Source organism: Manis pentadactyla, chromosome 1, assembly GCF_030020395.1.
Source record: "Manis pentadactyla isolate mManPen7 chromosome 1, mManPen7.hap1, whole genome shotgun sequence".
NCBI lineage: Eukaryota > Metazoa > Chordata > Mammalia > Pholidota > Manidae > Manis > Manis pentadactyla.
Genome location: NC_080019.1, coordinates 120,684,156 through 120,708,966, shown reverse-complemented (window position 1 = coordinate 120,708,966; position 24,811 = coordinate 120,684,156). Strand labels below are relative to the sequence as shown.

The window sequence follows — 24,811 nt, the reverse complement described above, 5'->3', positions numbered from 1 at the left end:
CCTTATCTCCATTGTGTAATATATAAAATCATATATATAGTATATAAAAATACACATATACATATATACATTATATGTAATATATATGTGTGTGTCACACACATATATACAATCCAACAAAGAATTTGGTATAGGAATTTGACCTAATGCCATGTGAGAGCTGGCTAAATGTCAGTGTAAGGCTGTTGAATGAAAGGAAAGGCATGGATGTATGAGAACATGGACAACTTGGAGCCCATGAATACAAGCAGGAATCCATGAAGACAATGCGGAACTCACCACCATCTCCAAACCTCCAATTTTGGTGCTCCAGGTATTTTGCAGGACAGGCTGATGCCCTTCAACCTGCAGCTAAACATGCACCTTGCCTAGAAGTCAAAGAAGCCAAAGGATGATGCAGGTGAACTATGCTAACTAGGAACTATGCAGAGAAAGGAATTCTGGCGAGCATACATTTAGATTACTTATATTGGTGCACCAAATCTACCATATATTCCAAGGTGGTAAAAAATTCATCACTAGATAAGAATGTTAAGAGGTTTCTAATCGTCTAGACTTCATCCCCAGTGTTTGTTTCCAAAATCAGAGATGTATTCCTATTTTACATATGAAGAACACTTTCCTAGAATTTAAGTTCATTCTAGACCTTATTTTTGCAACTCAGTAAGTTTGAGACATTTAGTGATTTTCTTAACAACCAAAAGGTTCTGCTTCTCCGTCTGGAATTCTGACAAGTAGATCCAGCCTCTCTTCATTCACTGATTTGTTGATATAAGTAAATGAGATAATGGATGCTGAAATACTCTCTCACTTATAAAGAGTAATGTACAGACAAGTAATATAATTATTCATGTTTTTTTTTGCTTTTGTGAACCACAAAGACAGATGATGTTATCAGAACTACAGAAAAAATAATTGATCTTAATTCCTATGTGGCCTCAGCCCGGGTCGTTATGACATTTTCCCAGCATTTCAACAAGCTGCCTGCTTTACTTGTGAGGTGTTTCTTTCCATGCAGCCAACAGCAGGAAATGAAATCCATTATAGCCCCACGTAGGTGGTTAATTTGTTTGAACTGTCATTTAGCTGGGCCTTCAGTATCTTCCTAATGATCTCCCTGGTGCAATGCAGGGCAACTCTGGTATGTCACCTGCCACCAAAGCAGCTGTTCCCAAAGACGCTATTGGCTCTTATTTTATGGATTAGTACCTCCCATGCTTTCACAAAAAACAGATGATATATGTAAAATTCCCAGAAGAAAAAATGCAAGAGGTAAGCTCATTGACATCAGTCTTGACAATGATTTTTTTGGTTTTAACACCAAAAGCAATGTCAGCAAAAGCAAAAATAAACAAAAGGGACTACAGCAAACTAAAAAACTTCTGCCCAGCAAAGGAGACCCTCAACAAAATAAAAAGGCAGTCTGTGGAATGGGAGAAAATATTTGTAAATCATATATCTGATAAGAAGTTAGTTAATATCCAAATGTGTATAGAACACACACACAACTCAAAAGCAAAAAAACAATGACATTTAAAAATATGCAGAGGAACCAAATAGATAATTTTCTGGAGAAGCCATACAAATGGCCAACAGGTTCATGAAAGGTTCTAAATATAATTTATCATGAAGGGAACATAAATCAAAACTTCAATGAGGTGTCACCTCACGCTGGTTAGAATGGCTATTAACAAAAAGACAAGAGATAAACAAGTTGGTGAGGAGGTGGAGAAAAGGGAACTCTTTGCACTGATGGTGGGAATACAAATTTGTGCAGCTGCTTTTGGAAACAGTATGGAGATTTTTCAAAAAATTAAAAATAGAACTAACATATGATCCACTTCTGGGGTTATACCCAAAGGAAATGAAAACAGTATGTTGAAGAAATATCTGTACTTCCATGTTCACTGCAGCAGTATTCACAATCGTCAGGATATGGAAACAAACTAGAAAGAGAGAACGGGAGAACTATCACGCATCCGTGAGAAAGAAGGAAACGCTGCTAGTTGAGACAACATAGGTGGGCCTGGAAGGCATTATGCTAAGTGAAACAAGGCAGAGAAAGACAAATACTGTCTTGTGCCACTGATATGTGGAATCTATAAAAAAGTCACTCATAGAAACAGAGAGTAGAAAAGTGGGATGACAGGAACTGGAAGGTGGAGGAAATAGGGAGACATTGGTAAAAGGTACTCACTTCAAGCTATAAGATGAATAAGGTCTAAGGATTTAATGTATAACATGGTGACCATAGTGGATAATACTGTATGTATAAAATGAAGTTTGCCAAGAGAATAGAACTTAATTCTCACACATACACACAAAAGATAGAATGTGAGGTGATGGATGTCATTAAGAGGGAAGAATTTTTTACAAATTTGAAAACACATACACTCAACATATAGGGCAGTAGGCCATCCACTGTGGGTGAAGACTGGGTGTGGGTGATTGTGGAAAAGAAAAGAAACAAAGAGGGACAAATAATTAGCTGCTGCTGAGAACTTCAGAGTCTAGTAAGAAAAAAAGACCATGAATGGGATGAGAGCAACTGCTGTTGGAATCAAAATAATGGGGTTTTGGTTCCACGGCAATTAGAATGAGTGACTTTATGAAGGAAGGTGTGTTTCACCAGACCTTGAAGAACGTTCAGAACTTCATTAAGCAGAGGTGGGATATGTGTGTGCTGGAAAAGATGATAAAGGGCAGACAAAAGATTGTGACTGGAAGGAAAACTTGTCATAAGCATGGTGGGTATCGACCAGGATAACTAAAGAACATGGTTTATGTGCACTCCAGATGGAGGGGGACTGCAAACACCTGCCTGCTCAGTGAGAACTTATCCAATGAGCAAGTGAGTCATGTCAGCAGGGGTAGTGACCCAATCAGAGTCATGCTTAGAGGACTGTTCCGTTAGCCACGGGTGAGAGACCAAAGTCTGGAAAAATATTTGGCTTGTATTAGTCTGTATGAGGGAAAAGCCTCACCAAGAGTGGAGACTGTGCTCCACAAACAGAATGTATGTGAGATGGAGGCAGAAAAGAATGAAATGAAGACATTGTGTTACATCAGACCTCTGTCCTTTTTCAGTCATCTGCTGTTCCTGTCTGAAGTGAGATCTGTTTCCTTGACAAAAAAGTCAAGGTGTCAGGATAATTCAGTACAGCATCTTTTTGAAAAATTACTGCTGGAAAAAAAAAAATTAAAGGCAACTATACAAGAAGTAGGATCCTGGAAAAACCCCATGAGCCTGGTTCCCACCCTTTCAGCTCTGCAGTTGTGCCTGGAGGATCACTTCACGACACAGAGGTAATAGCTGAATGCAGCTCTGCTCTGCGAATGGCTTCAGGTCATCCACAGGTGAGCTGGATTATCAGCTCACCTCTGTGGCCAACATAAAATTATGGCACATGTGAAAGATGAATGAATGAGTCACAACATCTCCTCTCCAAAACGTGACTGAACCACCAACCGAAACTGTTCATTGAGGTACATCATTAGTCTTGTTTTTCTGTCTGATACCAAATTAATGCAGCAAGAAAACTGGCCAGAGGCCAGCCTCCCACTTTACCCTCATCACTTGCTTCTCTGGTTTCATCTTTATGCTTATAACTTACCAAATGTCCCATGCTGTTTTAATTATGCATGCTCCCATAATTTTGCACAGTCCACATGTTTTTCTCTTTTCCCAGAGTACTGTAACCCCCCCATTCAATCTGTCCCAACAACTATTATTCTTCCTCAGGAACTAAACGTAAGCACCATTTATTCTAAGACAACTTTTCTGACTCAATCAAAATCTTTTGACAAATATTCAGAGATTTATTCACTCCTTTATCTATTAAAGCTGTACCATGTGCATACTTCTGGTGTTACACTTAATCACACCTTGAATTGTAATTATTAATTCATACATATCCCTCAGCAAGCATATGCTATCCCAGAGTCTACACTTTATGCAATAACCTGTGTCTAACCATATTGTATTGCCCTAACCTTGTTCATCCTTCACCTTATTTTTCTTAAGTGCTTCTAACTCATATTATTTTACAGTGTAAAGTCATTTAGAGATAACTTGAAATCACTTATGGTGCAAGATGAGGTATATATAAATTTAAAAATGTGTGAAAATAAAGAAATAATCAATCTTATTGTTCTGGTCACTTCCTGAGGCAGCCACTGTTTTGGGGGGAACTTTGATGTCCAGAAGATACCAGAAGAGATGGCATATAGCAAATGCTCAATCAAGTTAGGTTCAAAAATCAAACCACACTTTTCTTTAAAAGCTACTTTTAGACACTCTGAAAAAACAAATTGGTGTATTCATCTTAAATATTTATCAAGAGAAAATCTACCTGTGAATAAAATTCTATTTTTATTATGTAGATAAGAATATTTTCAAGTGTTCTCAGCGGCATAAATTCAGGTATTAAGGTATATTGTAAATCTTTATGCTAGAGAAAATGGTGAAAAATAACAGAGACATTTTATGCTAATGTAAATGGACCACCTCCTGCCTTAAAATCATTTCTCTGCATACTTCTGATCTCATGACTCTATTCCTTTGTCACTAAAAGAAAAAAAACTAAACTAAACTAAAATTTACTTAAAAAGTACATAAGTATTTGAAATAAATAAGACAGTAATGTTAGATAAAAGGTGCTACTGGTTTTTGTTATTTTTTAATTGACTGCTTGGCTTAACTAGGTTGTATTGTTTATTTTTTATAACTGGTTATTTGTGCAAATATAGCCGATGGATTGAAGATTATATACCCAAACAAACATATATTGGAACTTAAAGAAAGATAGTAGACTGGACATTGATCATGATGATATAATCATAACATGCATAATTTAAAATAAAATAATCCTTCCTAAGGGAATATTTTATTAGTTAATTAATTCAACAAGTAATTATTGAGAACCTGCTTTGTGCCAGGCCCCTGTCCTAGGCCCATGTAATAGAACAGTGAACAAAGTAAGTGAAATTTCTGCCCCCATTTAACTAATCATCTAAGTAAAATCCACAGATAAATGTATAATGCATTTGTGAGTAACAGTGATATGACAGAAAGCAAATCAATACCAGGGAATGAAGTGAAGTGCTGTGTTGCTTTCAATCAGTTGGCCAATGCCTCTCTAGAGAGGAACATGTGAGGAAGAGCTTTCCTGGCAAGGGGAACAGCACATACAAAGGCTTTTATATTGTTTTCCTAAAGAGTGCCTACAAACTATCTCAACTCACCTGAATAGTAAAAATTGTCAGAAGAGTTGGTGCACAGTGACTCCTTCTCAAGTTATCAAAATTTCAGTGTTTAGATCATGGAAAAAAACCTTTGCTTTTTACTAGTTTTCTTCTTCTTCTTCTTTTGTTTTTGTTCCCAAAATCTCCAAAGACATATTTGTTAAGACCAATAATACTGTATTTTTAATAAGAGCTTTGAAAATAATAAAATGCTTTTGGTATCTTGCTCACTTATTAGTTGCCACCATCCTGAACAATTTAATATCCTAAAGTAAAAGTGTAGCTAGAAAGAAATAATAAAGTAGAAAAGAATCAAATGTAACATGATGACAGAGTTAATGTTGGCCCAGAACACTGATTATTTGAAAGTCATAATGAGCAAATATTTTCTTAAAGAAGAGAAACCAGTTCATGTAAGTCAGACCACTAGCTATATATCAGAATCAAGCCCCCTGCCTGCCTCCAAACTTCAGCAAGCCTCATCTGTAATTATTGATTTAAAGAAGTCAGTGCTGACAAAGGTTTCATTATTCATGATAATGATGTTAAAGTTAAAATAATAGAGAAATTGAAAGTTGCATCTTTGATGGAAAAATATGCAGAAACTGTCACAGTGTTAGCACAAACTGGAAACAAAAAAATCATTTCAGAGATTGATGACATGTCATTACAGGCTTGAATTATCTGTCTTATTCCTTTATATTCATATTTTCATCAACCATTTGTCCAGTGACATATTGAAGTCTATTAACCTCAGCAATTTTGTCCTCTAAGTAACTTTGGATAGTACAAGAACAACTTTAAGATTGAATGAATTTCTTTCTGCATTATAAGATATGCTATTTGACCTTTCATGCTTTTAACAGAAATGCTTAGTTATTCTAAAAGTGGTTTGATACACCATTATAATGGCCATAAAATATTTCTTCCTGCAATGTCCCTTTTGCCCTTTCATTCATTATTAGCATATATTTTATACTTTCAGTTCAATATCTGAGATCATTTCCATGGAGGGATACTCCTAGGTCATTTATGAAATTGAAATATGATACCCAGGACTAATTTATTGATAGGAAACACTTTAAAAACCTTGAAACATCTTATTGATCTTCCTTTAGGCTCAAGATACAGATATAAATACTGGGGGAGGTAAGGAGGGAAAGGCATTGAGGCAAAGGGAACAACCTAGCTGAAGACTGCTTGAGTACAGAGGACAGCGAGAAGGGAGGCCTGGTCTTGGCAGGCCTAGCTGGGCTGCAGGACAGTGAGAAAGCCAGGACCAGAGCGGGCAGCCATGCTTTTGAGCAATGTGAACTTTCTCTCTTTGTTTCACCAACTTAAAAATGAATCTGGTATCACATTACCTTGAACAATAATTTCAAATGTTCACTTTATGAGGAAAAGAGCAGTTGGTCCCCACCTCCTCTGTAGCTGCACTAACACTTACTTCTGGAAGCCAAAGGCCAAGTTAGGGGCCTTGCAAGCCAGCTATCAAATGCATATGAGTCAAAAACATCTGTTTCCTAACTAGGCTGAAGAACAAGTGCCGAAGGCCTGAACAAAAGTGAAGACAAAGGGGAAGAAAAGAGTAAGACTGAAAAATCCTGAGCATGCAGAAAAATATTAAAACAGGGATCAAAAATTCAAGGTCACTGTAAGGTCCATGAACGTAAGGTCATACATATCATGAGATGGGCCAGGTGAACTGCACAGCACATACCTCGTTAAAAGCCAAAGTGATGATTCTATTCACAGAAGGCACAAGAAACCAGAAAATCAAGTTCTGTATAAAAACTCCCATTTTCAATCAATTTTAATCAATCAATTAATTAAACACTTATGCAAGTGTAATTTTTACTTATTTTGAACATCGTATTTTTTCAGTTTTATTGAGGTATACTTAATATACAAAAAACTGTGTCTTCTTAATGTATATGCTTTGATGACTTTAGACACATGCATACACCAATATATCTGTATCTCCAAAAGATTTATGTCTTCCTTGCTGCAGCTGATCCCCCCCACCCCGCCTTCTTCTTTTTAAGGGCACACCATATCGTTAACTAGAGGCACTGTTGTTATACAGCTGATCCAAAGCTATATAAGAAATCCTCATTGATAGGAAATCAGATCTCAGTATTAAGCAAATCTGTATTTGAAAATGTCATCCCTTTATATTAGCAAGGAAAAATGGAATTAACAGTTGGGAGAAGATAAGAAAATTGTTATATTTAATCCCAGTAAGACTACCTTTACTATTATCCTGTTACCTTGGATGATTTAACTCCCATTTCCTCACTTTACTGTCCTTATCCATAAAATTAGAGGTGTAGACTAGGTGATTTCTAAGGTACCACAAAGTTTGAATATTCTTTTATTTATATGGGTAATCAGATATTTTGTCTCATTATTTTCTTTCTTTCAAACATTCTGAGTTGATTGCTGCTTTAAATATTTTCATATCATTTCTCTTAGGTGAGATGTTGTTAAAGGTTAAAATTAAATGTACTTTTCTGAATTAAGAAGTAGAAAAACTGCATATATTTTGCTTGTGTTTCATTTAGCCTTACATATATTTTTCATATAAATTTCATGGAGAAAAAATAACATTCAAGACCCTCATTGATTGTGTGGAAGTGTATCTCTGTAGAATTCTTTAAATAAATTTTCAGATGATAAAAACTTTTTTATAAAACATCAAGCCCAGGTCCTCCCCTTTGCGGAAATAACAATTCCCAAAACTGCAGAGTCAGGTAATAACTTATGACATAATCAGCAAGAGTGATGTGATTTCTGATTTAATGGGGAACTTATTCATAAACAATGTCTTGCAGGAAGACATAGTTTGAAAATAACAAATGCCTTATTGATTTATGTATCTTTTTCCATACATGGCAGAATTGACAGCTTGTTAAACAACCTTCCCAGCATGATGTTACTCTGAGGAACTAAAATTTATACAGCCACATTGTTCTATACCTTTCAAAAATATTTAAGAATTTAAGTTTAAAATTCCATGTACATTCATGGTTAAGAATGTCTACCAACCACAATTATTTGTTAAGCACATTTTACATTTTTAAAAAAGTCTGTTAGTGGGAGCAAGTGTGAAATGTAAGACAAATCTTGCCTTTGTCACATGCCTGGGTGCTTACATGCACACTTGAGTGTGCATACACACACATATACATGCACACACATGAGATAATTAAGGACTAAACTGCATGGAACAATCCTTGCAGCCAGAGGTTGGAACAGGGAAATATCAGTGAATGGGAACAATTAGGGAATTCTCTTTTTGGATCAGGTGGGAACTGAACTGAAGCATGAAAGATGGGTAGGATTTGGATAGGCATAAAACAGCGTGGAAGCACTTTTTCAGGAAATAAAGGAGAGTCTGCTTAGACCTTTTGGAGCACGCCCTGAGCAATTTACTGGGAGGAAGAGGAACTGTCAAGGAAATTGCTTCTACCCTTGATTAGAGAGTACAACAAATGCATTGAACAATATGGATTTGCCATTGGGCCATTCACAATGAGAAAATGGTTTGTGCAAAAAATAATATGGAATTGGGAGCATGGGAACAAATCATTAAAGATAAAATGTGGCAATGCCTTGAAAGACAGAATAACTTTTAAAAAAAGCTAGAGGCTAAGAGGCCAGTTAAAAAGCTCTTACAGAAATCTCAGTACAAAGTCATGATAGTCCAAAGTAAGATGAGACAAATTGACAAAACAGCATTTTAAGAGAAACACTGCTGGCATTTAATTGCGGAACTGCTGGAAAGGGTAAAGAAGAGAGAACTATCACAGTTTATTACAAGTTATGTACCTGAGAGACTGAGGAAATAGCAGTACTACAGAAAGAACGTCTTTAGGAAGAGAAGTCAATTTAGGATAGGTATTGAGACAGGAGAGATGAAAAGATTAAGACGTTACATAAGGTTAGAGTGTACACATAATTTTGCACATGATTTCAGGAGGTGCATAGATTACATCTATCCTATAAAAATCCCAGGAAAGCAAAGCTTAGTTTGGGTAGCAAAGAACATGAAGAAATGACAGTTGAAAAGATAATACCTACTATTTATTTAGAACCTATTATATGCCAAGTATTATTTTATTATCTTGCATACGTTATTTTCATATGGTATTTCCTTTCTCCATTACAATCAGTGGTGCAAAAATTTTTTTCTTTAGGAGAAAAATTGTCAAAGAACAGGAAGAAAATAAGTGAACTGAGCATTTTTGCAATTGAGCCTTCATACATCTATAACCTTGTAAAAGAGAACTTATTCTCACACTTATTAAAATAATAAGGAAGACTTTGAGGCTATTGTAATAAGGGAGAATGATTTAATTTAACTTCCAAACACAGCAAAGGTAGCTGGGAAGTTATAGTCAATGAGTAGAAGGAGGGGGTCAGTGGATAAAAATTACTAAGAATTTGATCAGATATCAAGGATAGGAGGATGCTTGCTAAACTGGATTCTTGATAAAGGCAGGCCAAGGTTTTCAGGTATCAAGGATGGAGGTATTCCCAATAAATGGGCTTAGCAGACTCTTTGCTAGAACTGAGCTTAGCAGGCCTAGGGCAGGGCCCAAGGATAAGGTCCTGTCAAAAAGAGAGGGTGCGAAGGAGCCTGACCAAAGTTTGGTCAAAGCGTGAGTCTCTATCAACTTCTTCACTTTGCATTCATCTCTTCATTCAAAAATATTTACTGAATTCTAGTTACATGATAGGCACTGTGTTAAGGATACTGACATCAGTTAGACAGGTCTGTCCCTGCTTTATGGAGCTTGGATAATTGCTACTCATCTTTTATGTCCCACCTCAGGTATTTACTTCCCTATGAAGACTTCCCTGACTCCACTTTACATGGATCTACATCCCCTTTCACAGACTTTTGTCCCCAAGCTGTGTCCCTCATTTTAATTATCTACATATCCTATTAGACTGTAAGCCCTGGGAGGGTATTGGCTATGCCAGCCTGGTTCACTCATCCCCAATAACTAGCAATAAACCTGGCCCAGTAGTAGCTCAGTAAATAGTTGATAAAGTTTACAAAATATAAATAATAAAAGCCAGAAACAGACAAGTGATACTGAATGACAACCAAGAAGGATGTCAAGGATATGTTGTTTCCCAGATACAAGGACTATAGAAAAGGTCAATGAAGAGGAATTGAAAAGATACTACCAAAATTAGAATTTCCAAGATCTTTCTGAGTTACTGAAGTCTGAAGTTCTCAGAGGGTCAAACAGCAAAGGGGCTGGGATTTCAAATACAAGTCATTAGAACACAGAACACAGACTTGATCCTGAAGCAAATGACTCTTGACTCAGGGAGCAGCTATAATGCTTTCAATTAATAGCAGCTCTTGGAGCTCAATTTCATGGTTTAGTAAATTTCTTTCTCTGGACCTCACTTTCCTCATTAGTAAAATGTGGGTGGGCGATGGGGGTAGGGTTGGCAGTGAAATACATGAATACATACTATGAGTACATATGAGCAATAACGCTAAGCTCTGTGATTCTGCAGGCTACCTGAGTGCACTGAGGCAGCAGAGAATTATCAAAAGAGTTAAAGAAATGGTGACACTTGGGGAGTGTGCTGGATCTTGGGGCCTAATTAATAGCATATAATTTTTATCTTTATGCAATTTCCAAAACAACTATCATTTCTTAATTTCCAAATTGAAAAATGATAAAAGAGCTTTGAATCAGGGCAAAAGGGTAGTTTTCTTCATGAAAAGCATGTGGACTCCAAAGACCAGCTGCCTAGGGCTCAGTCCTGGTTCTATCACCTGTTAGCTATGCGCCCACAGGCAAATGCGTGAATGCTCTGTAATTTCCTTCATGAGATAAATGCAAATGTTACACCTTCCTCATGTGGTTTTATGAATATCACACAAAAAAATACCTGTGAAGAGCTAAGCACATTACCTGGCACATAATAAAAACTCCAAAAATGCTTGACATATTGCTATGAAGAATGCCAAAATGGGCAGTGTAGTAAGTGCTGAGTGAGTGTGAAGCACTTTTACATAAATTACATCATTTGACTCCAGCTGTAATAAGATTGTAGATCACAAGTCTAACAGTCAAGTCTTTTCTCATATCCCTATATCTGGGCATCTCTATGATTCCAGTCATCTGGGTATGGGTAGGACTGTACTAGGTTGTCACTCTAATTCTAAGTATTACTTGAGTCTTATAATTAGCAGTATGAGAAAAGTGTCAGATTGAAAGCAAAAAGAAATTAAGACTCTCCCTCATGAATCTGTATAGTTTTTCCCATATTTTGTTTTGTTTTTCTGTAAATTCAGTATCATGATTGATGTTCCTATAATCTGACTAATCTAATCAAAATGACAAATCAGTACATATATAATCATATTTTATGGATAATTCAAGTGCATACCTTTATTTCCTTAGTACCTCAGAGAGTCCAGAATGATATTTCAAGGTTAAATATTTCTAAAGATTGTTACATCTGAGTCCAGATGGGTTTCATAGTCAGTCTATGTCTAAATTCATAAATAACTTAGGATTTATGTTTTTACCTATCCATTCAGTGCAAGTAACACAAATTTGCTCTTGTTAGCCCAGGTGGGAATAATTATTTCAGCTTGTTATTATTAATGATGCAATAATATCCTATAGCCCTAAAAATAACACCATCTTGGGTCATATAAAAATAAAGTAAGGTTGTATCAGAACAGGAATTTTTTCCAGTGTTTCTTCCCTCATTTCTTCCAAATGATCACTTCATATTTGAGGACTGTTTGTCAATACTGAGTGCCAATATTGAACATGTCCATGCTTGAGAGAGAGAAAAAAATTGGACAACCTGAACGTTATTTATCACCACTTCTGGGGTCTGGAGATAACGTGCCTTTAATTATGGACTTGTATTGCACAGGTCAGTGTTCAGCAAAACAGTCATGTGTATGTTGTCCTTGTAACAACCCTATAAACAGGTGTCAATTTTTTTTCCAAATGACAAAACCACGAAGCTGAGGTGCACATAAAGGAGCCAGTAATGGAACCAGGGCCAATCCCTCGGAGCCCCCTCCAGTGCGTAACCATCCCTGTCCCTCCCTGCCCAGTCCTGTCCTGCTAATTGAAATACCACTTTCTTTTCACTAATCTATAGTGATTTTGTGTGTTCCCTGGTTTTTCAGTGAGACTGTCTGGAGCCATGTGTTAACAATGCAGACCTGTAAGAGACCACCGAACTAAGCCCACTGGCTCTTGGCAAAATAATGAGCTATTTATTTCATTGCCCTATTCATTTCTTAAATTTTTTCATTTCAGAAAAAAATTCAGCTTGTTTCTTTACTCCCAAACCAAAAGACCTATATAACCAGTCTTACCTGCATTAAATAGCTACACACAGGCTGTTCATTTTGGATAGATTTTCACAATGGAATATCATGTGGGCCTTGCTATATAAATGGCTGTGGAGGCCCAGGCTTCTTGTGAAGCATAGAAGAGAGAGAAATTCCTAAATCCCTTCAGGTAAGTAATTCTAAGCTTTGCTGCACATTAGAATCACCCAGGGAGCTTTTGCAAAATACCAATACCCAGGCCCCTCCCCCAGAGAGTTGGATTTAATTGGTATGGCATGTTGCCTGGGCACTGGGATTTCTAAAACCTCCCTGTGTGATTCTAATGTGCAGCCAGGACTGAGAAGCATTAACTTAGGACATAACCTAGTGCAGTGTTCCTCAATATTGCCCACACATTAGGATTCCCTAGGGGATTTCCAAACATACTGATGCCAAGAAACCATCCAAGACCCAATTAAATCAGTATCTCTGTGAGTGGGGTCCAGGCATGGGCAGTTTTGAAAGCTCCACATATGATTTTGCTGTGTAGTCAAGTTTGGGGGATCACTGGTCTAAAATCCTTGGTCTATTTTATTTGGTCTGTACATTTGCGATATCACATATAGATTAGCCTTAAAACAACAAACAAACAAACAAACAACCTTAGTGTCTGAAAGTTTGCTGAAATTGAAGAGTTTCAGGCTCCACAGATGAACCAAATCCAAATCCACATTTTAACAAGATCCCCAGGTAATCAACATACACATTGAAGTGTGAGAAGCTCTGTTCTGGATTGTTTTTCTAAAGACCTGAGGTGTTAGTGTTCACTTTGCCCAATTCTCCCATTTCTTCTCATTTGACTCTCAGGTTCCTTGTGAAAATATACTACTGGCTAGGGTCACTGGAGTAAATCACTTATGATGTACGCCTAATCGCTACACAGTGAAAAAATGGTGACTTATGCCTAATTTTAGTTCAGTTGCTCTCTACTAACTCCTGAGCCTGAAATTTAGGATGCTTCCCATCCAAAATGATTTAACCACTTTCTTGCCAACCTTTCACTATCTATTCCCACCTTATGCTCCACCTAGATAAACAATATTCTCTTCTCCCAAGCATGAGCCACACCTTAGGGCCTCCTACACATCCATCTCTACCTAACAGTCTATGTTCAAGTATATCTTTTAAAGCTCAGTTAATACCATTGCTCCAGGAAGATTTCTGATTACACCCTATTCCCAGGTAATAATAATCTTTCCTAATTCCAGAATATTCATAGCATCCTACCTGTATTTCTATTGTGGCCCACTTTAGATTCTTCATGTTAGTTTTTCAGACTTATTTTATATCCCTTATTACATGATAAATTAAGGTTAGGAAAGGATTGACGTATAATTCACTTCTATAAAATTTATACTACCTTTTTCAGAGCCATATGTATAGTAGGTAATTTTTTTGTCTTTCTTCTTACAATTTTTCAGGCTTACCCAGCTCAAGCAAGTCTTTTTAGTAGAATGTCATCTTCCTTTCCCTCTGAACACAAAAAGCTTTCACTTATAACTGCTCATCAACTTTGCCCTGGGTAGATATGTGTTTCATTAACTGTGGTCTTTGCAGAATGTGGATCTGAATACGAATCTCTAAAGAAGATAACATATAGGGCAATTTGGAAACTTAGTTTACACAACACCTTTTTAAAGGAACTTCTCACATGCGTTGCTTGCACTTCATGAAATACTTTGGGATATTTTTAATAATAGTAAGTGACACATCATCCAAGATCAATTAAGGACTACTCAGGATTTCAAGATATATCATCAACATTCCTTCATTCCAGTGAGAACATGGGAGTCCTGGCCAAAGGGACAATGATGTGGTTCTCAGGCTGAATGGGTGAAAATTTGGAACCAAACATCATCACAGGAAGAAAAAAAGAAAGTAACAATAAAAACACTGTTCTTACTGCTATTATTAACACTTCTGTGTTACAGGTGGATAAACTAAAGACCCTTAGTTACTCTTAATGAGGTCTGAGAAAAAGAAAAGTACTCATGGAATTCAAACTATCCCAGGAAAAACTTGGACCACTGAAGTCATGGATGTAACATATTCAACTCTGCTTCCTTTAAGATTATGAAATAAAACGGGGAGTGGGAGCAAGTAGAAAATACTTTTACCACCTCCAAAAGTCTTAGAAGTTTCTATGATTTTTAGAAACAAGAAAGCCACAGAAACAGCTTTTACTAATGGTACTAATTAGTATCTTAGATTTCATTATAAACTATGTCAAAATGGACTGGCTATTTGCAAAAATACTTCTCATCAGTTGTTCTAAAAGTCCTTTCATAAGTGTATTGGGATATCCACATCATTATCTCAATGTGCAAAAATCCAAAAGAGTAAGACATAGTGATATAAACCCTATTTTGTTATTATTTCCCAGTAATTACAGTTCTTTCTCAAAGTAATGATAAATCATCCTTTCATTCCCTATTACATAACTTCTAAATGGAGAGGATAAATTGCTTAGTGTCTATAGCTAAAGGCTAAGAAAAAGAGGCCAGACATATTTATGTCTTGGTGATATCTATATTTATCTCTGTTGACTCCATATTCCAGACAATCCCAGTGACTATATCCTTTGTTCCTGCTTCCTACAAAAGGATAAAAAGGTATTTCTGGAGGTGTTTTTATTGACGATTCAGAAGAACATGGACTAAGATGATAAGATCCTTGGTACAGACTTAGTTTGTCTTTTCAAATGTTTTTCAAATAAAGTCCCACTACTTCTGTATCATTGGTTACAGTGACATTGAAAAATATCACCTAGTACACAACTTTCCCCAGCCACAGCTTTTATTTTTGAATTGTTACCCATAAATATCCCTGCCCATTGATTTGCAGAAGTTTTAACAACACTTTTTCTATCATGTAGACCAGTGGGCCCTAAATGTAGAAATACACTGAAATTACCTGGATGCTTTACAAAATATTGATGCCTGGGATCCATATCAGAGATATGTAAGTAACCTTGTATGTGGCCTGGGGATCAGTATTTTTACAAATCTTCCTATGTAATTCTAAGATGTAGACAAGATTGAAAAATAATTTATACCAAACTTTCAACAATGAATTTCAATAATTCTTTTAAACCTCAGTGTATGAGTGTCATACAACCTAATCTCTAGTCGGATATTCTCCAAGTTCAGAAAATTCTTTTGAACATCTGTCTTGCCAATGGGATTCAGCCCCAGGCAAGTTTGCTATGGATTCAATGTGACCAAAGAATATGACAGCAAAACGTTCTTGGGGTGAAAGGGTTATACCCAAGTTTATTTCCAGGTGGCAGGTCAGTCACTAGAATCCCATTCACTCAGAGTGAGTCTGCAGGCAGCAAGCCAGTCTCTGCCTCTGGGCCTGTCTGCACAGTCGTCCCACACATCCGTCCTCTGTGCCTGTCCTCAGCGCTGCCACCACTCCAGCCTCTGCTCTGCTCTCCTGCAGCCTTGCAGCCCTGCTACTGTGTCGTGCCTAGAGTACTGGGTGGAGCTCTTTATATAGAGTCAGCAGCCATGCATTGCCCACAGGTGTGCAGTGAGCTAGTCAACCAGGGCCAGGTGAGAATCCTGGCCACAGTAACTCTCATTTTATCCACACTCCAAACCTCCAGGATTCTCTCCTCCCAATCTATGTGCCCTCAATCCTCCACAATGGTCCCTGTGCAAGGAAGCTCAAACATTGTTCTCCAGCCTCTCCAGCAAAAAGTCTTGCAGATACACAGGCCGGACTCGTGGCTCTGTCTCTGACCTCTGCTTCTTTGGTCTTAATAGCTGGAACTGCTGCTCTGGTTTCAGCTGTTGCCACAGCTCCAGTAAGATCCTATTTGGTGTCCCATCTAATTTCCTTCCATCTGCTCCTGCAAGTATCAAATCAACCCACATCTGGGTCCTCATAACCCTCAGGGGGCCCCTCAAATTCCTCCTATGAGTAACAGGTCTTATTTATTTCCAGGCTCTCATTACTTCAGCTACTACAAATGTCACCTTGCATTTTGTAATCGCTGCCTCAAGGCAGGCTGCACTGTCAGGGAAGACAGCTTTCCCATCTCTGATCCTGACAGAACAATTCCATCCAGCCCTAAATCCCACAGCCACCTGCTCAGCCTGAGTATAGGGGCAGACCATAGAGTGCTCCCCGACCTGGGGAGGGGGCTGCGCCTCTCCTTGGGGAACTTTCAGCTGCTGGGTCTTTATTTTCTGTACAACCACTGGGCGTGCTTTGAATACAGGAGGTGCCAGTGCCTACAGCACCACCCCTTCATCCTTCCCCAGCTCCTCCATTTCTGGGGCTGATGGCACCTTTCTCTCCACTCCCCCAAGTGCCTCCTCTGCTACAGTGCCTTACAGCAATGCCAGCTCAGTCTTCAGAAGCTCTCTTACCTTCAGCTCAATGCTTCACAGCTGATGTTCTCATGCCACCTCTGCCTGTGCTTCCCTTGAGAGTTCATCTTTTTCCTTGATGGCCTCTTCCTCCTTCAGAGCACCTGGCAGCACTGCCATCTTGTCTCCAATGGCACCTTGCTGCTGGCGCTCTCGTGCTGCCTCCTCCCGCATCAATGCCACTTCCTTCCTCAGGGAATCCACAGAAGTTTGCAGCTTATGTTCTTGTGCCACCATTTCTTGGGTCTCCTCTGTAGACTTTTTTAATTCTGTGACAAGCAGCCAACCCACAGTCCCTGCTGCCTCACGGGCACTCTGCTTCTCAAAGGATCTACTTATTACACCAAGGGCCACCCCTACTGCCTCAGGTGTCACCTCCACTTGTCTCCAGTCCTGGGGTGGGGCCCAGTTCTCTAGGAGGCAAGCCACCTCAGACCACATACCCACTGGGAGACAATCCACTGTCTCCCCATTCAAAGGGGCACCACACTGAAGCACCCCTCCCATAAGGGCAGCCTGCCTTTTTCCTTGGTCAACAATGAACCCTGCCGACTTTCACCAATTGTCTTGCCAATGGGTTTCAGCTCCGGGCAAGTTCACTATGGATTCAGTGTGACTAAAGAAACTGACAGCAAAACGTTCTTGGGGTGAAAGGGTTATACCCAAGTTTATTTCCAGGTGGCAGGTCAGTCACTAGAATCCCATTCACTCAGAGCAAGTCTGCAGGCAGCATGCCGGTCTCTGCCTCTGGGCCCCTCTGTCTGCACAGTCGTCCAGCACAGCCGTCCTCTGGGCCTCTGCTCTGCTCTCCTGCAGCCTTGCAGCCCTGCCACCATGTTGTGCCCACAGCACTGGGCGGAGCTCTTTATATAGAGTCAAATTACCCACAGGTGTGCAGTGAGCTAGTCAGCCAGGGCCAGGTGAGAATCCTGACCACAGGAACTCTCATTTTATCCAGAACATCAGACTCTAAATCTGAACACAGATGACCTACTTAACAGGGCATTGACAAATAATAGTAAGTGTCCTATTAAAGCCCTTTCCAAGAAGAAAGGGAAACAGAAATGCACAATTACCACCAACTAGAGATGCTTTCCCCATTGCTTCTTAGAGTCATCTGAAATGCTGACCATCTGTTCCCAAACATTGGGAAGATAACCCTAATGGGCCACTTTTTCCCTCCATTAATATCAGACTCAACTACTTGTCCCATAACATACTAAGACAAAATTCATATTTCCTTTTGTGTTTGCCTTTCTGTGTTTCCATGGAAGTCATGAAAGTAAAGTATTTTAAATAACTAAATCATGAACAATATAGGCATAAATATGTGAATCAAACTGTAAAACTGTTTAGAAGTCTTATGAGTAAAACTAATGTATAAAAATGTAAATTAATGTCAAAATCATTTGCTCAATGTGACATTCATGTAGCTTCTCCTTCTGGACTATGTGTCTTAGCCAATGAAATTGGCTATATTATATGTCACATGGAAAATATCCAAGGTGGATGGCCTTCTAAGAAAGTGATATCTATTCTACCAGGAAATAACTGAGTTGTTGAATGATAGCTCAAAAAGTGAGAAAAGCCATTAATCAGGGATAGGTTCAATACAAAAATGGAAACATAACTATAAACTATAGTATCCACTGGTGTCAATCTATATTCTTCATTCCCATGCTTACTCATCCCATCTTTCAAACTTCAGAAGATGCTTTTTGTGAACTGTCCTAAGCCCATCTGTCACACACAAGTCCAGGGTCCTTCAGCAGAAAACAGCAATTGCTGAAGAAGTTTGAGCATTGTAAACTCTCCTCAACAAGTCTGCTACTAAGTTATCATGAGAGGTCTCAGAATAAATTTTGCCTGGAGACATTTATTAACTAAACAGCTATTATCAAGCTAGTGCAAGATAAATTACACAATCCATTCTGGGCCTTAAGAAAGTCTAGCCTTAAAACTGGACAGCTACATGTAAGAGAATGAAACTGGATCACTGTCTAACCCCATACACAAAAGTAAATTCAAAATGGATCAAAGACCTGAATGTAAGTCATGAAACCATAAAACTCTTAGAAAAAAACAGGCAAAAATCTCTTGGACATAAACATGAGTGACTTCTTCATGAACATATCTCCCCAGGCAAGGAAAACAAAAGCAAAAATGACCAAGTGGGACTATATCAAGCTGAAAAGCTTCTGTACAGCAAAGGACACCATCAATAGAACAAAAAGATACCCTACAGTATGGGAGAATATATTCATAAATGACAGATCCGATAAAGGGTTGACATCTAAAATATATAAAGAGCTCACTCACCTCAACAAACAAAAAGCAAAAAATCCAATTAAAAAATGGGCAGAGGAGCTGAACAGACAGTTCTCCAAAGAAGAAATTCAGATGGCCAACAGACACATGAAAAGATGCTCCACATCACTAGTCGTCAGAGAAATGCAAATTGAAACCACAATGAGATATCACCTCACACAAGTAAGGATCGCCACCATCCAAAAGACAAAGAACAACAAATGTTGGTGAGGTTGTGGAGAAAGGGGAACCCTCCTACACTGCTGGTGGGAATGTAAATTAGTTCAACCACTGTGGAAAGCAATATGGAGGTTCCTCAAAGAGCTCAAAATAGAAATACCATTTGACCCAGGAATTCCACTTCTAGGAATTTACCCTAAGAATGCAGCACTCCAGTTTCAAAAAGACAGATGCACCCCTATGTTTATCGCAGCACTATTTACAACAGCCAAGCCATGGAAGCAACCTAAGTGTCCATCAGTAGATGAATGGATGAAGAAGATGTGGTACATATACACAATGGAATATTATTCAGCCATAAGAAAACAAATCCTACCATTTGCAACAACATGGATGGAGCTAGAGAGTATTATGCTCAGTGAAATAAGCCAGGCGGAGAAAGACAAGTACCAAATGATTTCACTCATATGTGGAGTATAAGAACAAAGAAAAACTGAAGGAACAAAACAGCAGCAGACTCACAGAACCCAAGAATGGACTAACAGTTACCAAAGGGAAAGGGACTGGGGAGGATGGGTGGGAGGGGAGGATGGGTGGGAAGGGAGGGATAAGGGTGGGGAAAAAAGAAAGGGGGCATTATGATTAGCATGTATAATGTGGGGGGGACACGGGGAGGGCTGTGCAACACAGAGAAGACAGGTAGTGATTTTACAGCGTCTTCCTACGCTGATGGACAGTGACTGTAACGGGGCTTGTGGGGGGGACTTGGTGAATGGGGGAGCCTAGTAAACACAATGTTCTTCATGTAACTGTAGATTAATGATACCAAAAAAAATAATAATAGTGAAACAAAAAAAAAGAAAGAAAGAAAGAAGTGGGTGGCAAAAAAAATAAGAAAGTCCAGCCTTCTTGTTCTTGGAGGGGATCAAAATTCCATGCTGCAAGAAAAATTCACTGGGGATAGTCATATCAAGATTCCAGAGAGGGTATTCTGTTATCTATAGCTATATCTACAACTGTGAACTATATCTATATGTCTATAGTACATATGTATCTATATTTACTATGTATCTGTCAATATATAAAATGTCTATTGTGCATAGATATACTATAATATTTACTACTTTTCTATTATAGTTGTTACGCATAAGTCTTTGCTGGATAAGCAGAATTCTGAGTTTACAGCCAGACACTAGATCTCTGGGGATTTAGTTGGTGAAAGGTAGAGTGCTGGAGTCTTAGACACTGTTATTGTTCAATGTATGGAGTGTCTCTTAATTATTTATGACAATTCATATCTTTTGGAAAATTTTAATTTCACCAGTAAAGGGCCATTTCTAGAATTCACACATTCATTGTACTAAGAGGACTTAGTTCACCACTAAGTACCCATTTCTGGCATTCAGGATGAAAACTAGAGAAGCTTTGATAACTCAGAAATACAGATGTCATAGCTGCCTCTGGGGTAGAAGTTTATTGATGTTGAGAATATATGTTGCTGAAGAGAATTCCATGTGCATTGGGGAATGCTTGGTAACAATTATATTTATGTATATATTATATATGTATATACATGATATATATTTTTTATACATATGTTGTTTATAGACATAATCATGTTGTCTATACTGAAGTATTTAAAATAATTTTGTCATCATATCAGTGCTGTTTCTGCTTCTGTTCTGGAAGTTGTTTCCTTCTCGTTGCATCATTAACTTTTGACACTTCTGCCCCCTTTACTGAATTAAAAGGTCTCTCAAGGACAGAAATACATAGTTGATTTCTGTTTCTTCAACATTTTGCATGGTGTCTCACAAATAAATATGCTCAGTAAGTATTTGAATAATAAACTCTTTTCTAGAAGTTCTAATTCTTGTTTTATCTATGTTTAACCTTTTGCTTTCAGCTCCTTTAAAATTCATCTTCTTTGATAAGATGACTTGATATTTTTATATGAAAAAAAGGGAGAATCTAGGTAGAACTGGTCATTAAATGCTTGGTGGCCATTAGACTTCAGAAATCATATTATCATGCTCTGTCATTTTTTTAAGAAAAAAGACTGCAAGGGATCTCATGTGACTCAACAATCTGGTACAGAACATGTTTTCCAAACCAAGACCATACCATTGTCATCACTTAACAGCCCCATGGTAATCTCAAATTCCAGCCACTTATTTTTGTAAGAGAGATCAGTTGGAAAGATGCAATTATCATTATTCATCTACCTTGCCAGGGCTTCCATCTTATTTGCTCCAGTTTCTTCCTCACAGGCATGTTGGAAGATAGATGTAAGATGGTTTGCCAGACTCCTTTTGAGAAATCACTGATTGGGAGACAAAAACCAACGTTTATTTTTGCTTCTATAAAGACTGAATTCTGAGCTACCTAATCATTACAGTATTTTAAGAGTGAATAACTCCTAAAAGCCCCTGACAATTTCTGAGGCTAACTGTACCTCCTACAGCTTTACCCATAATCTGAACCAGGAAGATTTCTCTCTCAGCAGACAGCCTGTTCCTCGGAAACAATAAGATGGAAGCAGAGCAAAAATGATTAAATTCCTCTGTGTAGTTATTGGTTCTCTGTGGGCTGGGGTTATTAGGCAAGGGATGAGTGCCTGGTTTTCTAATGCTGCATCTCCAGCAGTCTCAAGATATACTCACTGTTGGAGCAGTTTTTTCAGAGCTGGATTTCAAAGTCATCTTCTCCAAGGATGTAAATTGTTTAGTCACCCCTGAAGAGGAATGCACCAAAGAGAGTATGACATATAATTTTCTGGCTCAGTGCTTATACGGTTCTATGTCTTCTAACACCTCAAAATTAGGGTCACCAGATCTGTCCTGAAAGAAGAGTGAGCCAGATTTTCTATTGTGAATAAGTAAATAGGTAACTTAAGGGCTAGAGAAGTTAACAATGTGACGAAAACTGTTCAACGTGTGAAATTCTGAATTTTTGTGGAGTTTTGAATCATTGCTCCATACTAAATAGAAAGAATTGAGCTCAGTTATGGACAGGGAAGAATACACATGACTGGATGTGAGTCTCTAGTGAATTACCTCACAGTGTGATTTACCTTCCTGGATGATCTTTCATCTATTGACTTTTGAATACTATAAAAAAAAAAAGAAATCATTAAAGCTGTGCTCAGTTCCTGCGTCTTGGCACATGTTCCTGATCAGCATGAAGTATATTTCAAATAATTTAGTTATGAGTGGTCTTTAGTGATGTGCTTCTTTTTTGAAAAAAAAAAGAAAATCAAACAGATACAAAGCAGCCCTTTCAATAACTTCAGTCACGCTATCTTGCCTTTCTGTTTGCTATATTGTGTGGGAGACAAAGTTAGAGTTACTTCCTGGGATCTGCAATAGCCCATCTGTCCGATGTACCAGAGCAAAACGCAGGAAGCAAACACTCCAGTGAACCAAGAGAAAAGGTCGAGAGCTCCTCCATGATCAATACTCATTGAGAAATAGAGACTACATGAAGTAGAGGGTAATTAACAAGAGCTCTGTATGAAATGTGCTTATGATTCAGGAATGTTCTATAGAAACCATGTTAGCATTATCTCTTTACTTCTCTGACATTACAGTACAGAAGATTAATCTTGGAGTTAATTCTCAAGAAACTTAAATTTAGTAAAAGAGATGAAGAAAGTATATGCTAGTTACAGCTTATTAAGCTTTTACTCTTTTTCAGGTCTGTGCTAAACACTTTACATATATAGTCTCACGCAACACTCATGAAAACACATGAGTCTGGTAAGATTATCTCTATTAACTCAATTAATGAGAAATACTCAAATTTGAGCATTTAAGAAAGCTTACCTGATGTCACCTAAATACTGATCAGAGATTTGATAATCTATTTTCAAAGTCAATGATGTTCTTAATATTGCCTGAGATAACAATAATGGAAGTTAGAATGTGCCAAATGCTGTAAGAAGATGGTAAATGAAGAATTGCTGGACTGGGAGAAGACAAAGACCTCCCAGAGAGAGATTCATAGAAAAGTCATTAAAAAACAGGTAGTAAATTAGAATGTGAACCACACTAGCCTAAAGGCACTGCAGAGTCCCTTTGTCCTAAGGCTTTCTGCTTAATTCCCTCTGTCTCTGTCCAGCCAGCCAAATGACCAACTGAATTACGAGTGTGGCACTGCCTTCAGGACCTACACACATTTACTGGGAAGATAACTTACTGTGGGATTACCATCCACTCATTTTCTGTAAGAACTGCAAAATTCTGCAGATTCTATCTGGAACTCGGGAAATCATTTATAATGTGTTATTTCCCTACTCTTGGGCTTGAAGTAACACTTTATTTGCATTATTGATTGAAAAGTAATTTAAATTGCCTTTGTGCTGAGGTGGCTTGGGAGGTGCAAATCATTTTTTAAGAATGTCTTGAAAAAATCAAAACAATACTTCCAGGTTTCATTAGTTTCATCAAATAACAAGACAGGTCACATGTTCTCTGCCCATCTAGTTTTCTGTGGGTTGAAGGTACAGGGACAGACAGGGCTCCCAATCCCATGTACTTCAGTAGCAAACATCAAGGCAGCTGATTCAGAGCCACATCGTGAATCTCAGAGGTTCTCTAAGTTTGAAGCAGTTCTAAAGCTCATATTTTAAACTAAAACTCTTATTTTTTTAATAGTTTTTCTTAATACAGGGATTACCCTTTATTTAATGATAAAGTAAATTACAATCCTGTTTACTTATTATATGAATTACATTTTAATTACATTACTTAAGAAAAATCTATCACAATTTTATTCCCTCAAATTAAAAACACCTATTTTTTTTGCCTTTTTCTTGGTTTTCTATATATTGCCATAATACACACAATTTGAACTTTGTTATATTTAGAGTATATATACTACTCTGTAATTTGCTTTCGTCTATCATAACAGAAGCATTTTCTATGTTGCTCCATAGTCTTCAAAATTAACATTCTAATGACTAAGAAAGCATTAATTATAAATATCATTTATTATTTTGCATGAAGATTGTCTTTAAATTTTAGTCAAAGTAAAAGAATAATATTCAATTTTAATGCCTTTATATTCCAGATTTTTGGATTATTATTATTATTGTTTTATTTCTCTGCATGACTTCTGAAACCTATATTGATATCTATACCTTTCTTATTTATATGGGCTATTTTTAGTCTCAGATCATTCCTAAAAGTATAAGGGCTGTGTATAATTAAGTAAGATAAACAAGCCAATGAACATATCCTCAAAATCACATGCTTTGACATTGCTCTGGGTGAGGGACGAGGGAAGTGGCAGGCAGAAATGGAGAGTG

The 24,811-nt window shown here is 37.7% G+C and overlaps 1 long non-coding RNA gene across 1 annotated transcript in view; it reads right to left on the bottom strand.

Annotated features, from left to right (window-relative positions):
• The window catches only part of LOC118907074 (uncharacterized), a 106,271-nt gene extending 82,096 nt beyond the window's left edge, over positions 1–24,175 (bottom strand). Inside the window, exons 1-2 of the long non-coding RNA XR_008997277.1 lie at positions 22,163–24,175; positions 21,729–21,826 (exon numbers count right to left, since the gene is read on the bottom strand). This is a non-coding gene — a long non-coding RNA (uncharacterized LOC118907074). The remainder of the gene's footprint in view (positions 1–21,728; positions 21,827–22,162) is intronic.
• Between the last annotated feature and the right edge of the window lie 636 nt (positions 24,176–24,811).